At 43.2% G+C, this 15,432-nt stretch overlaps 1 protein-coding gene across 2 annotated transcripts in view; it reads left to right on the top strand.

Annotated features, from left to right (window-relative positions):
* Positions 1–235: 235 nt before the first annotated feature.
* The window catches only part of LOC135540381 (protein phosphatase 1 regulatory inhibitor subunit 16B-like), a 145,183-nt gene continuing 129,986 nt past the window's right edge, over positions 236–15,432 (top strand). For both annotated transcript variants that reach the window (XM_064966992.1, XM_064966991.1), the window contains exon 1: positions 236–431. The gene's annotated coding sequence lies outside the window, so the exon portion shown is untranslated. The remainder of the gene's footprint in view (positions 432–15,432) is intronic.

Raw genomic sequence — 15,432 nt, forward strand, 5'->3', positions numbered from 1 at the left:
CGTAATGTGTGCAGATATGGCTGTGGCATAACTAATCAACCCTTCATCATAGCAGAACATCAGTAAGCTATCATCAGAATGGTCCCAAGTCCAACATTTTGAAATGTTTCTAAAGTAGACAAAAACTAGACGCGTATCAGTCTACACTTGATGTTTTCGAGCCCAGCCTGCTGCCTCCAACCCCACCCTCCTCCCGGTGTGACTTGTAGTCGAGGGGCGTTCTGTAATAGTCTGCAGCGGGCGGCAGCTAGCGACACAGCTGCGGTAGCATTTCTTGCCTGCCCTCTTGTCTCCGGTACAGCTACAGCGCTACTAGTTAGCCACAGGACAATATCCCTGCTGTAGGCTTCAAGACATGTTCGTCTTCAAGAGTTCCACTCATCCCAGTGAGTGAAATTGGAACAAGTTAGTCCATTGATAACCTACAAACGGTGAGTACAATAATAATAATATTTTTTTTACAGATGCGATCGGTTTTGGTGGTCTTCTGTTCGATTGATTCAAATGAAATGTGAAAGAGAGGAGGTATTTTCTAAGCAGTGGAGAAGAATACATCGGCATTGGGAGGGGTGCCTCTACCTCGTTTGAGAAGAAATGTCTCTATCTCGTTGTTTGAGCAGTTAGCCCGAGTTTTACCGTTACATTACCGTTCATTACTGGCAACCAATTATTCATTGCCGTTGCTGGCGCCACAAATGTAACAAATAGCCTAATCATCAAGACGTGTGCCCCGATTCCAGGAAAGAAACATATCACGGATTTCTGCGCTAGATCGCCAACAATGTTTCAATCCTACTTGTATGTTGTTGTCTGGCCACTTGGGATTTGCAGAGGCATCAAGTCAGTGCACGCTTCAGAAGTTAATAACGAGGAAGGATGATTGACAATTTCAATCTGAGAGATGTTGTTTCCTCTCTCCTTACTAGTTGCAGAAGTCAGTCCCACACGTGCGATGGGGAAACCTGCCAGGGGCCTTATGACAATGTTAAGGTTATTGTATTCGTTAAAGTAGACCACAAGAGAATAGCCTAAATAGAGATACTGTAGATAGGGGTTACTGTAGTTTTAAAAATATTTATATCATTATGCTCTCTGTCTGTATAAAATAGTAATTAATTGGTCAATGTAGAATATTGCTGTTGTCCAAATAGATTGTGCCTCTATTCCACTTTTTGTAGGCTAATAACAAAAAAACGCTACTTCAGTGCAATTAATTTGACAACAGAGTAATATTGGTAGCCTACTAGACTTGAGTAATTACAACATTACTGGTCATGTAAATTGTTGGAGCTTGGATGTTTTTGCTTACACTTACACTAGGCGTGTTCCTTGTCTTGTTCTTCCAAAGCAAACGTTCTTTAGGGTCTGATTTCTTTATGCCTAGTTCAAGAAAAGAAACAAAAATCATAGGTCTATGCCTGGCAAATTGGTCATATCTCCTTTCTGTGCAAAATGTAAAGTGTGCCTTTGGTATTGTGTAGCCCTTTGGCTGGGAAGGGTAGCCCTTTTAAATGTTTGATGTGTGGGGATGTCTGGAGTGGCTTCTCTGGCCGTTCCTCTCAGCATCTGCACTGCCTGTCAGCTATGGTTAGGGATGGGCCATCAGACGCAATGCACTGTGCCCACTGCTCACACACACACTGGCAGAGCCACAGTCACACAGGAATGATGGTGACACACACACACACACACACACACACACACACACACACACACACACACACACACACACACACACACACACACACACACACACACACACACACACACACACACACACACGTATGAAAACACACACACAGTAAGACATGCACTTATATGCACACTTTTTTAGTCACACACACACACACACACACACACACACACACACACACACACACACACACACACACACACACACACACACACACACACGTATGAAAACACACACACAGTAAGACATGCACTTATATGCACACTTTTTTAGTCACACACACACACACACACACACACACACTCACACACACACACACACACACACACACACACACACACACACACACACACACACACACACACACACACACACACACACACACACACACACACACACACACGCACACACGCACACACACACAAACTCTCTCCCAGTAGGAGGTCAGATTAGGCTCAGAGCAGCAGGGGGAACCATGATGACGCCTACCAAAATGGCACCCTATTCCCTACATAGTGCACTACTTAATGACCAGGGTCCATGGAATCCTATAGTGCACCATTTTTTTAGTTTGTTTCAAAAGTAGCGCACTATATAGGGGAAAAGGGTACCATTTGAGAAGCAGACGTCATCTGCTCTCTGCAGGACCCCAGCTAGGTCACATTGAAAGATGTGCCTGATGCACCGGCCAGTAAGCCACCAGATTAACTGACAACACTGGCCGCTTAAATGCTTGTTGTAATCAGATAACTGTGGTTTAGTATTAGTACTGCTGGGCCATGGGTTAAGTCAACAGGTCTAGGCAAGACTTAGAGGGGAGAGGACATTTTACTAAGCACGGGTCATGATCAACCAACATATTGCAATTTGAATAGAAACACAGAACAGAGAAACGCACTGGGTTTAGTCAGCAGGCCAACGGGCTTATTTGTGTGTGTGTGTGTGTGTCACCATCGTTCCTGTGTGATTGTGGCTCTGCCAGTGTGTGTGTGTGTGTGTGTGTGTGTGTGTGTGTGTGTGTGTGTGTGCTTGTCATACATAGCAGCAGGGAAATAAGCTTTCTGCTGTGGTAACATTAACATGTTGGAAGTGGAACTGCTTTCATGCCAATCATCATGGATTTAATCTTCTACTAGTCTACAAGCTGAATTTAAAAAAAAATACGTATTTTCTTCATCTTTAGTGAGCCTCCCGGGCGTCTAACGTTTCAATATTTCATGAGAAGAGAAATCTCCAAATTAGTGTGTTGGAATAATCATGCAACAGTTAGGGTATAAAACAAGCTACGGACAGAGAAAGCACACGCACGCACGAACGCGCACACACACACACACACACACACACACACACACACACACACACACACACACACACACACACACACACACACACACACACACACACACACACACACACACACACACACACACACACACATACACACACACACACACTAGGGCTGTGACGATCACAGAATTTTGGATGGCTGTGATCGGGCCAGCCAGGTGGCCGCGGTCAGCGCCACAACTGCTCGAATCACCACAGATTTGCTCCTGGGTGCAAGTGCAGCCATAGAACTAGAGTGAATAGAACTGGCGTCCCCATTCAAGTCAATGATGGCACAACGCTGATTCAACTCAACTGACATTTCAAAAAATACATTCCATTGCAATGAGACACATCCAGTTGACATCATTTGAATGAGCATTCTACATTTCGGCAAGGACCAACACAGTTTCATCGCGTTGTTAAGAGTCCATGTTACCACAGGAGCAGACTGTGGAACGTCGTCTTAAATCTGCTTTTTTTTTGCGGTTATGCCAGTTATTTTATTTCCACGGCGGGTGTCCATCCATAACAGTCGGTTATACTGTAATTGTGCCGGCCCTAACACATGCACACTGCATACCCCAAGCAGAAGGATAGCATTAGCCCTCATTTCCATAGACCTCAGCATGCATCAGTTTTCACCATTACGGAGACATCTTGTAATGAGATAGTAATGACGACTGATAATAACAGGTACCACATAGTGTGGCCCATCTTTCCCTTTCAAGACAGATCGATACGTATCTATATTTCATTTGACCTTTATTTAACTAGACAAGTCAGTTTAAGAACAAATTCTTATTTTCAATGACAGCCTCGGAACAGTGGGTTAACTGCCTTGTTCATGGTCAGAATGACAGCCTCGGAACAGTGGGTTAACTGCCTTGTTCATGGGGCGTAAATGTCAGATTTTTACCTTGTCAGGTCGGGGATTTGATCTAGCAACCATTCGGTTACTAGTCCACTAGGCTATCTGCCGCCCCAATGGGCACCGGTACGATACAGGAAGAATCTGTTTTTGTTTAGAAATGACTCTGTGTGATTAGGTGCGATACGATTCGCAGTGGTGGAAAAAGTACCCAGTTGTCATACTTGAGTAAAAGTAAAGATACCTTAATGAAAATGAATGACTCAAGTAAAAGTGAAAGTCACCCACTAAAACACTACTTAAATGTACTGAAATATCAAAAGTAAAAGTAAATGCTATAAATCATTTCAAATTTCTTATTAAGCAAACCAGATGGCATGATTTTCTTGTTTTTATTTGATTAACTGATAGCCAGGGGCACACGCCAACACTCAGATTCACAAACAAAGTATGTGTGTTTAGTGAGTCTGCCAGATCAGAGGCAGTAGTGATGACCAGGGATGTTCTCTGTTTAGTGAGTCTGCCAGATCAGAGGCAGTAGTGATGACCAGGGATGTTCTCTGTTTAGTGAGTCTGCCAGATCAGAGGCAGTAGTGATGACCAGGGATGTTCTCTGTTTAGTGAGTCTGCCAGATCAGAGGCAGTAGTGATGACCAGGGATGTTCTCTGTTTAGTGAGTCTGCCAGATCAGAGGTAACTGTATGAATTAGACCATTTTTATGTCCTGCTAAGCATTCAAAATGTAAAGAGTACTTTTGGCCTGATATTAGCTACACTATCTAGTTACTTCCCTCTCCTTACTGGTCTGATATTAGCTACACTATCTAGCTACTCCCTCTCCTTATTGGTCTGATATTAGCTCCACTATCTAGCTACTCCCCTCTCCTTACTGGTCTGATATTAGCTACACTATCTAGCTACTTCCCTCTCCTTATTGGTCTGATATTAGCTACACTATCTAGCTACTCCCCTCTCCTTACTGGTCTGATATTAGCTACACTATCTAGCTACTCCCCTCTCCTTACTGGTCTGATATTAGCTACACTATCTAGCTACTCCCCTGTCCTTACTGCAGGACAGCACACCCCGGCAAGTGGGAGCGAAGGACACACTGCCTGTGTTGTCGTTGCCGGCTTACAGCGCAAATTCTCCCAATTTGAGCAGTAGACTGTGACGGTGACATCGAGATGATAACTACCAATACTACAAGTTGTTTCTCGTGTAGGCTGCTATGCTACTCGAAATATAATCAAGTGGGATGGAACAAATTTGCGACATTAGCGATGTGCTAAAGCTGCCCGGTGAAGCAACAGTAGGAAGCAACTTGAAACCACATCGTTGCACTGGTCAGTTATACATACAGTCAATGGGTCATTCACACCGGCTTATCGGTAAATTAGCTAATTGGCATAGAGATGGTGACCAATCAAATGAAAGTTTATTGTTTGCATACACAAATTTGCAGATGTTATCTCATGTGCAGTGAAATGCTTGTGTTTCTAGCTCCAACCATGAAGTAATATCTAGCAATACAAAACAATACACACATAATCCAGATTTGTAACGGCTGTCGTCGGAAAGATGAGACCAAGCGCAGCGTTCTGTGAGTTCCACATAATATTTATTGTTGAAGTGAAACTTTAGACAAAACAAAACAAAACAAGAAAGAAAGAAAAAAGAAAACAACGACCGAACAGCTTCGTAGTGCAAACTACCTGGTTACAAACGAAGGACAAGATCCCACACAGAAGGAGGGGAAAAAGCTGCCTAAGTATGATTCCCAATCAGAGACAACAATAGACAGCTGTCCCTGATTGAGAACCATACCTGGCCAAACACAAAGAAATAGAAAACATAGAAACATGAGCATAGAATGCCCACCCAAATCACACCCTGACCAAACCAAAAATAGAAACATAAAAAGCTCTCTACAGTCAGGGCGTGACACAATTATTATTATAATAATTTAATTTTGTATATATACGATGAGCCATGACTACAATATAGTATATACACTGAGTGTAGGACACATTAAGAACACCTGCTCTTTCCATGACAGACTGACCAGATGAATCCAGGTGAAAGCTATGATCCCTTATTGATGTCACTTGTTAGATCCACTTCAATCAGTGTAGATGAAGGGGAGGAGACAGGTTAAAGAAGGATTTTTAAGCCTTGAAACAATTGAGACATGGATTGTGTGTGTGTGTGCCTGTTCAGAGTTTGAATGAGCAAGATTTCTGTGTCTTTCGGAGTATGGTAGTATTTTGGTATTTGGTATTTTATTAGGATCCAACACATTCTTGTTTCTTATAACAAGAAGAAGTGATGCAGTCAGTTTCTCCTCAACTCATAGCCAAGAGAGACTGGCAGCATAGTATTTATATCAGCCCTCTGATTACAATTAAGAGCGAAACATGCCGCTCTGTTCTGGGCCAGCTGCAGTTTAACTAGCTCTTTCCTTGCAACCCTGGACAATAATCAAGATTAGATAAAACTAGAGCCTGCAGAACTTGCTTTTAGATGTGTAGTATCAAAATCGGCAGAGCATCACTTTATTACGGCTAGACCTCTCCCCATTTTTACAACCATTGAATCTATATGTTTTGACCATGATAGTTTACAATCTAAGGTAACACCAAGTAATTTAGTCTTCTCAACTTGTTCAACAGCCACACCATTCATTAGCAGATTCAGCTGAGGTCAAGAACTTAAGGAATGATTTGTACCAAATACAATGCTCTCAGTTTTAGGGATGTTCAGGACCAGTTTATTACTGGCCACCCATTCCAAATCAGACTGCTCTTTAAGGGTTTCAGTGACTTCATTAGCTGTGGTTGCTGATGTGTATATGGTTGAATCATCAGCATAAATGGACACACATGCTTGGTTTAATGCCTGTGGCAGGTCATTGGAAAAAATAGAAAAGAGTAGCGGGCCTAGAGAGCTGCCCTGCTGTACACCACACTTTACATGTTTGACATTAGAGAAGCTTCCATTAAAGAAAACCCTTTGAGTTCTATTAGATAGATAGCTCTGAATCCACGATATGGCAGAGGTTGAAAAGCCATAACACAAGTTTTTTCAAAAACAGGTTATGGTCAATAATATCAAAGGCTGCACTGAAACCTAACAGTTCAGCTCCCATAATCTTCTTATTATCAATTTATTTGAAATTGTTGAGTGCCCTTCTCTATGTGCATGCTGAAAGTCTGTTGTCAATTTGTTTGCAGAGAAATAGCATTGTATTTGGTCAAACACCATTTTTTCCAACAGTTTGCTAAGAGCTGGCAGCAAGCTGATAGGATTGCTGTTAGAACCAGTAAAGGCCGTTTTACCACTCTTGGGTACTGGAATGACTTTGGCTTCCCTCCAGGCCTGAGGACAAAGACTTGTGGCTATAGAGTCACCTACCATCCTCAGTAACTTTCTATCTAAGTTGTCAATTTAAAAAAATATATATTTTACCTTTTTTTAACTAGGCAAATCAGTTAAGAACAAATTCTTATTTTCAATGACAGCCTAGGAACAGTGGGTTATCTGCCTGTTTAGGGGCAGAACGCCAGATTTGTACCATGTCAGCTCGGGGATTTGAACTTCCATCCTTGCAACTAGTCCCAACACTCTAACCACTAGGCTACCCTTCCGCCACAATACATTTAAACATTTAAAAAATACATTTGAGTCATTTAGCAGACGCTCTTATCCAGAGCGACTTACAAGTTAATTTTTACCTTTATTTAACCAGGCAAGTCAGTTAAGAACACATTCTTCAATGCCAGGAGTTTTGTCAGTAATCTTTACACCTCTCCCACACTAACTTCACAACATTCTAACTTGAAATGCTTTTCTTTATTCCCCCGAAAAAAATGTATGCACGAATACAATGACTCACTGTTCGTTGTTGCCCAAGTTTGCCCACATTGCCAATGAATATTATTAAATATTACTGCACTGTCAGAACTGAAATCACAAGCATTTCTTTACACTCACATTAACATCTGCTAACCATGTGTATGTGACCAATAAAATTTTATTTTATTTGAAGTAATCATTCAAATAATTGGCAACATGAGATTGGTTTTGTCATGAATAAGCCATCTAATTCCTTGAAAGATGGAGTTGAATTTGTCTTTCTGCCCATTTCATCATTCTCTATATCATTATTCTTGGCTTCTTAATACAGTTTCGTCTTCTTCTTTTTGTTGAGTTTAGTCACATAATTTCTCAATTTGCAGTAAATCATCCAATCAATTCCTCATCAATCCATGGAGCCTTAACAGTTCTAACAGTCAGTTTCTTAACCTCTTGAGTGTAGGTGGCAGTATTTTGATGTTTGGATGAAAAACGTATCCAAGTGAAACTGCCTATTTCTCAGGCCTAGAATCTAAAATATGCATATAATTGTCAGATTAGGATAGAAAACACTCTAAAGTTTCCAAAACTGTCAAAATATTATCTGTGATTATAACAGAACTGATATTGCAGGCAAAAACCTGAGGAAAATCCAACCAGGAAGTGCTGTTTTTCCTGAAAGCTCTCTGTTCCATTGCATGCCTTCCCTCCATTTAAAGGGATATCAACCAGATTCATTTTCCCATGGCTTCCACATGGTGTGAACAGTCTTTAGACATAGTTTCAGGCTTTTATTCTGAATAATGAGCGTGAAAGTTCACATCGTGTCATTGGATGGCTGGGTGCCAGCAGAGTTTTGCATGCATGAGCACCTTGGAGCAGACAATTTCTCTCTCACTCCTATGGAAAAAGCTACGGTCCGGTTGAAATCGATTATTATCGATTATTTATTGTAAAAACAACCTGAGGATTGATTATAAAAAACGTTTGACATGTTTCTACGAACTTTACGAATACTATTTGGAATTTTCATCTGCCCCGTCGTGACCGCTCAAACCTGTGGATTTCTGATCATAACGCGCCAACCAAATGGAGATTTTTGGATGTAAAAATAATCTTATGGAACAAAAGGAACATTTGTTGTGTAACTGGGAGTCTCGTGAGTGAAAACATTCAAAGATCATCAAAGGTAAGCGATTAATTTGATTACTTTTCTGACTTTCGTGACCAATCGACTTTGCTGCTAGCTGTTTGTAATGTTTTGTCTACTGAGAGCTATCCTCACATAAACACTTGGACAGCTTTCACCGAAAAGCTTTTTTGAAATCTGACACACCAGGTGGATTAACCTCTAGCGTCGAGCAATCCCGTATCCGGGAGCGTAATCATAGCCTCAAGCTCATTACCATAACGCAACGTTTCCTATTCATGAAAATCGCAAATGAAATTAAATAAATATATTGATACACAAGCTTAGCCTTTTGTTAATAACACTGTCATCTCAGATTTTCAAAATATGCTTTTCAACCAAAGCTACACAAGCATTTGTGTAAGAGTATTGATAGCCTAGCATAGCATTAAGCCTAGCATTCAGCAGGCAACATTTTCACAAAAACAAGAAAAGCATTCAAATAAAATCATTTACCTTTGAAGAACTTTGGATGTTTTCAATGACGTTCATTTTTTCCAAAAAGATTATTTGTGGAGACAAAATAGCTCCGTTTTGTTCATCACATTTGGCTAAGAAAAATACCGGAAATGCAGTCACTTACAACGGCAATTTTTTTTACAAATTAGCTCCATAATATCGACAGAAACATGGCAAAACGTTGTTTAGAATCAATCCTCAAGGTGTTTTTCACATATCTATTCAATAATCTATCAGTGGTGGCAGTTCTCTTGTCATCAGAAGCAAACGGAAAAATACTGCAGCTGGAGATTGCGCAATAATTGCAACGCAGGACACCAAGCGACCACCTGGTAAATGTAGTCTCTTATGGTCAATCTTCCAATGATATGCCTACAAATATGTCACAATGCTGCAGACACCTTGGGGAAAACGTGGAAAAGGTAAGCTGACTCCTAGCTCCTCCACAGCCATATAAGGAGTCATTGCCATGAGGCGGTTTAAAAAAATGCGGCACTTCCTGATTGTATTTTTATCTGGGTTTTTTCTGTAACATCAGTTCTGTGGCACTCACAGACAATATCTTTGCAGTTTTGGAAACGTCAGAGTGTTTTCTTTCCAAAGCTGTCAATTATATGCATAGTCGACCATCTTTTCGTGACAAAATATCTTGTTTAAAACGGGAACGTTTTTCATCCAAAAATTAAAATTAGCGCCCCCTATATCCGAGAAGTTAACAACAAGCGAAGCTGTGTTTTTCTATATTGCACTTGTGATTTCATGAAAATTAAATATTTTTAGTAATTTAATTTGAATTTGGCACTGCAATTCAGCGGATGTTGACGAAAATGAACCCGCTAACTGGATGGGTGCGCCAAGAAGTGTTTAACAGGTGCATGTTTATCAGTAATTGGAAGAAGCAATTTCATAAATTCATCAAGTGCAGCGTCTGGATGCTCCTTATTAATCACATCAGACCAACAAATATTTTTAACATCATCCACATAAGAGTCACAGCAATATATTTTGTATGATCTCTTATACACTATTTTAGGCCCAGCTGTTGGAACTTTGGATTTCCTGGATATAGCCACTATATTGTGATCACTGCATCCAATGGGTACGGATACAGCTTTAGAACAAAGTTCTACGGTGTTAGTAAAAATGTGATCGATACATGTGGATGCTCTTGTTCCTGTAATGTTTGTTAACACCCTGGTAGGTTGATTAAAATATATAATTGATAATATATCAACCGCAAATGTCTTTCACAGTAGAGAGGGAAAAGCAATAGCTGTCCAAATTCTGTTGCGCGAGGAAAACTCATGTGACCACCTGACGCGATGTTATCTTTCTGGCTCATTTTTCAAAATAAAAGCCTGAAACTATGTCTGAAGACTGTTGACACCTTGAGGAAGCGATAGGAAAAGGAATCTGGTTGATATCCCTTTAAATGGAGCAATGGAAGGCTATGGAACATGGAGTTTTCAAAATAGAAGCCACTTCCTGGTTTGATTTTTCTCAGGATTTTGCCTGCAATATCAGTTCTGTTATACTCACAGACAATATTTTGACAGTTTTGGAAACTTTAGTGTTTTCTATCCTAATCTGTCAATTATATGCATATTCTAGCATCTGGTCCTGAGAAATAGGCCGTTTACTTTGGGAACGTTATTTTTCCAAACATAAAAATAGTGATAAGTTATTTTCTCCAAGATAATTTCCGTCACTGTCCTCAGACTCAATCCAGGTCTCATGTGGAGATTCTTTAATTCCGTCCATAACCACGTTGTTCGCCTTGATTGTCCCTCGAAATAATCCGATTTCTCTGTCATTGTTATCATGGATTCACACACAGAACTGATGTCCTCTCTCAATGATTTACAGATTGCTGTCATCTTGCTGCCTGGGGAGAGTTGATAGGCTGTATAGCCTGGGGAGAGTTGATAGGCTGTATAGCCTGGGGAGAGTTGATAGGCTGTATAGCCTGGGGAGAGTTGATCAGCTGATAGGCTGTATAGCCAGGTGAGAGTTGAGTTGATAGGCTGTATAGCCTGGTGAGAGTTGATAGGCTGTATAGCCTGGGGAGAGTTGATAGGCTGTATAGCCTGGGGAGAGTTGATCAGCTGATAGGCTGTATAGCCAGGTGAGAGTTGATAGGCTGTATAGCCTGGGGAGAGTTGATAGGCTGTATAGCCTGGGGAGAGTTGATCAGCTGATAGGCTGTATAGCCTGGTGAGAGTTGATAGGCTGTATAGCCAGGTGAGAGTTGATAGGCTGTATAGCCTGGGGAGAGTTGATAGGCTGTATAGCCAGGTGACAGTTGATCAGCTGATTGGCTGTATAGCCAGGTGACAGTTGATCAGCTGATTGGCTGTATAGCCAGGTGACAGTTGATCAGCTGATTGGCTGTATAGCCAGGTGACAGTTGATCAGCTGATTGGCTGTATAGCCAGGTGACAGTTGATCAGCTGATTGGCTGTATAGCCAGGTGACAGTTGATCAGCTGATTGGCTGTATAGCCAGGTGACAGTTGATCAGCTGATTGGCTGTATAGCCAGGTGACAGTTGATCAGCTGATTGGCTGTATAGCCAGGTGACAGTTGATCAGCTGATTGGCTGTATAGCCAGGTGACAGTTGATCAGCTGATTGGCTGTATAGCCAGGTGACAGTTGATCCGCTGATAGGCTGTATAACCAGGTGACAATGTTTTGCATCAGTTGTCACATAAAATGATATGTATTTTCTGGAGGTAGAAAAAGTAATGTGAGCAAAACATTGCTATCCTATAGCCCTACACTGGCTCTGCCTCAGTGTCTGTACCTCACTGGCTCTACCTCACTGGCTCTGCCTCATTGGCTCTGCCTCACTGGCTCTACCTCACTGGCTCTGCCTCACTGGCTCTGCCTCACTGGCTCTACTTCACTGGCTCTGCCTCACTGGCTGTACCTCACTGGCTGTACCTCACTGGCTCTGCCTCACTGGCTCTACCTCACTGGCTCTGCCTCACTGGCTCTGCCTCACTGGCTCTACCTCACTGGCTCTGCCTCACTGGCTCTGCCTCACTGGCTCTACTTCACTGGCTCTGCCTCACTGGCTGTACCTCACTGGCTGTACCTCACTGGCTGTACCTCACTGGCCCTGCCTCACTGGCCCTACCTCACTGGCTCTGCCTCATTGGCTCTGCCTCACTGGCTCTACCTCACTGGCTCTGCCTCACTGGCTCTGCCTCACTGGCTCTACTTCACTGGCTGTGCCTCACTGGCTGTACCTCACTGGCTGTACCTCACTGGCTGTACCTCACTGGCTCTACCTCACTGGCTCTGCCTCACTGGCTCTACCTCACTGGCTCTGCCTCACTGGCTCTGCCTCACTGGCTCTATCTCACTGGCTCTGCCTCACTGGCTGTACCTCACTGGCTCTGCCTCACTGGCTCTACCTCACTGGCTCTGCCTCACTGGCTCTGCCTCACTGGCTCTACCTCACTGGCTCTGCCTCACTGACTCTGCTTCACTGGCTCTGTCTCACTGGCTCTGCCTCACTGGCTCTGCCTCACTGGCTCTGCCTCACTGACTCTGCCTCACTGGCTCTGCCTCACTGGCTCTGTCTCACTGGCTCTAGGAACTCGCTCTACCTCACTGGCTAACACAGGAACTGGCTAAAACACACATCTCCAGCAGTGTCTGTCCTCAGTCCCAGGCATGCTATAGCCCTACACCAATTACTGGCTGGGGTTCAACGTGCACAGGAAGGGTTAGCAGGAAGTTTGCTCACAATGTTTGTGGCCTGTGCTCAAACTGCAGGAAGCCATGTGACCTGTGGAGCCACTGTGAGGTTTCTGTCCTCCCTCCTACAGTATTGTTGTGGAAAGAAGAGAAGAGCCGAGCAGATTACAGCAGAGCAAAACAGAGTACAGCAGAATATAGCAGAGCAGAGTACAGCAGAGTACAGCAGAGCAAAACAGAGTACAGCAGAGTACAGCAGAGCAGAGTATAGCAGAGCAGAGTATAGCAGAGCAGAGTATAGCAGAGCAGAGTACAGCAGAGTATAGCAGAGCAGAGTACAGCAGAGCAGAGTACAGCAGAGTATAGCAGAGCAGAGTGCAGCAGAGTATAGCAGAGCAGAGTATAGCAGAGCAGAGTATAGCAGAGCAGAGTACAGCAGAGCAGAGTGCAGCAGAGTATAGCAGAGCAGAGTACAGCAGAGTATAGCAGAGCAGAGTGCAGCAGAGTATAGCAGAGCAGAGTACAGCAGAGTATAGCATAGAAGAGTATAGCAGAGCAGAGTTTGGGTCCTGAGGCAAAAAATAGTTGAGAACCACTTCCTGTAGCGCTCTCCTGCCAGAGCAAATCAAACTTATTTCTTTAACAGAGCCTTCTAAAACAATAATAATAACACTAAGATTAGGCCTGGGATTTGCCAGGGACATCACAATACAAAATTATTACTATACTTAGGTGCCAATACAATATCTATTGTGATTCTCACGATTCTATATGTATTGCGATTCGATATTGTGATTTAAATTGCGATTCAATGTTCCAAACATATTGCTCACCATATTACATCTGATGCATGGGAACGAGAGAGCCATGAGAAAACACGTTTTAATCGGGCATGGGAATAAATTGGCTCCCGAATTTTTAAAAATGCTGGAGAACAAGCTATGAAGGAAAAATAGTTTTGTGCAGGTACAGCCGACTAGTTCGAAAATAATATTGCGATATTGTCAAAATGAAATGATAAGATATATATTGTTAAAAAAATTATATCAAGATGTGTAACTGTATAGATATTTTCAAGCCTAAATGTAATACTGTACATCCACTGGCCTTATTGTGTTCAGCTTGGAGCGCTACATGTTGTCTCTGCACCGGCTTTATAGCGCTACATGTTGTCTCTGCACCGGCTTTATAGCGCTACATGTTGTCTCTGCACCGGCTTTATAGCGCTACATGTTGTCTCTGCACCGGCTTGGAGCTCTACATGTTGTCTCTGCACCGGCTTTATAGCGCTACATGTTGTCTCTGCACCGGCTTGGAGCTCTACATGTTGTCTCTGCACCGGCTTGGATCTCTACATGTTGTCTCTGCACCAGCTTGGAGCTCTACATGTTGTCTCTGCACCGGCTTGGAGCGCTACATGTTGTCTCTGCACCGGCTTGGAGCTCTACATGTTGTCTCTGCACCGGCTTGGATCTCTACATGTTGTCTCGGCACCGGCCTGGAGCGCTACATGTTGTCTCTGCACCGGCTTGGATCTCTACATGTTGTCTCTGCACCGGCTTGGAGCTCTACATGTTGTCTCGGCAAAGACTTGGAGCGCTACATGTTGTCTCGGCACCGGCTTGGAGCTCTACATGTTGTCTCTGCACCGGCTTGGATCTCTACATGTTGTCTCTGCACCGGCTTGGAGCTCTACATGTTGTCTCTGCACCGGCTTGGAGCGCTACATGTTGTCTCTGCACCAGCTTTATAGCGCTACATGTTGTCTCTGCACCAGCTTTATAGCGCTACATGTTGTCTCTGCACCAGCCTGGAGCGCTACATGTTGTCTCTGCACCGGCTTGGAGCTCTACATGTTGTCTCTGCACCGGCTTGGAGCGCTACATGTTGTCTCTGCACCGGCTTGGAGCGCTACATGTTGTCTCTGCACCGGCTTGGAGTTGTACATGTTGTCTCGGCACCATTAACCTTCACAGCTGTTTTACTTCAAAGACAGAATAATGCTACAGACAGAAACCTGGAGAAAGTCCCTGTGTGTGCGTCTCTGTCCTTGCGTGTGTACTTGTTGTGTTCCTAAGGCTGCATTTGAAATCCCCGTCCTGCCTCAGGGACTCTGGGACTCTGGGCTCCACAGCACTCTGTTCTGCTTCTGGCCCCATTTCACTGTAAATGGGTAGCATGATTCAGTGCCTGGTGGTACCAGGGCTGCTGTTCAGCATGATTCAGTACCTGGTGGTACCAGGGCTGCTGTTCAGCATGATTCAGTACCTGCTGGTACCAGGGCTGCTGTTCAGCTCTCTGTGTGTGTGTGTTTGTGTGTGTGGCACACTGCTT

The sequence above is a fragment of the Oncorhynchus masou genome, chromosome 5, assembly GCF_036934945.1.
Source record: "Oncorhynchus masou masou isolate Uvic2021 chromosome 5, UVic_Omas_1.1, whole genome shotgun sequence".
In the NCBI taxonomy this organism is placed as follows: domain Eukaryota; kingdom Metazoa; phylum Chordata; class Actinopteri; order Salmoniformes; family Salmonidae; genus Oncorhynchus; species Oncorhynchus masou.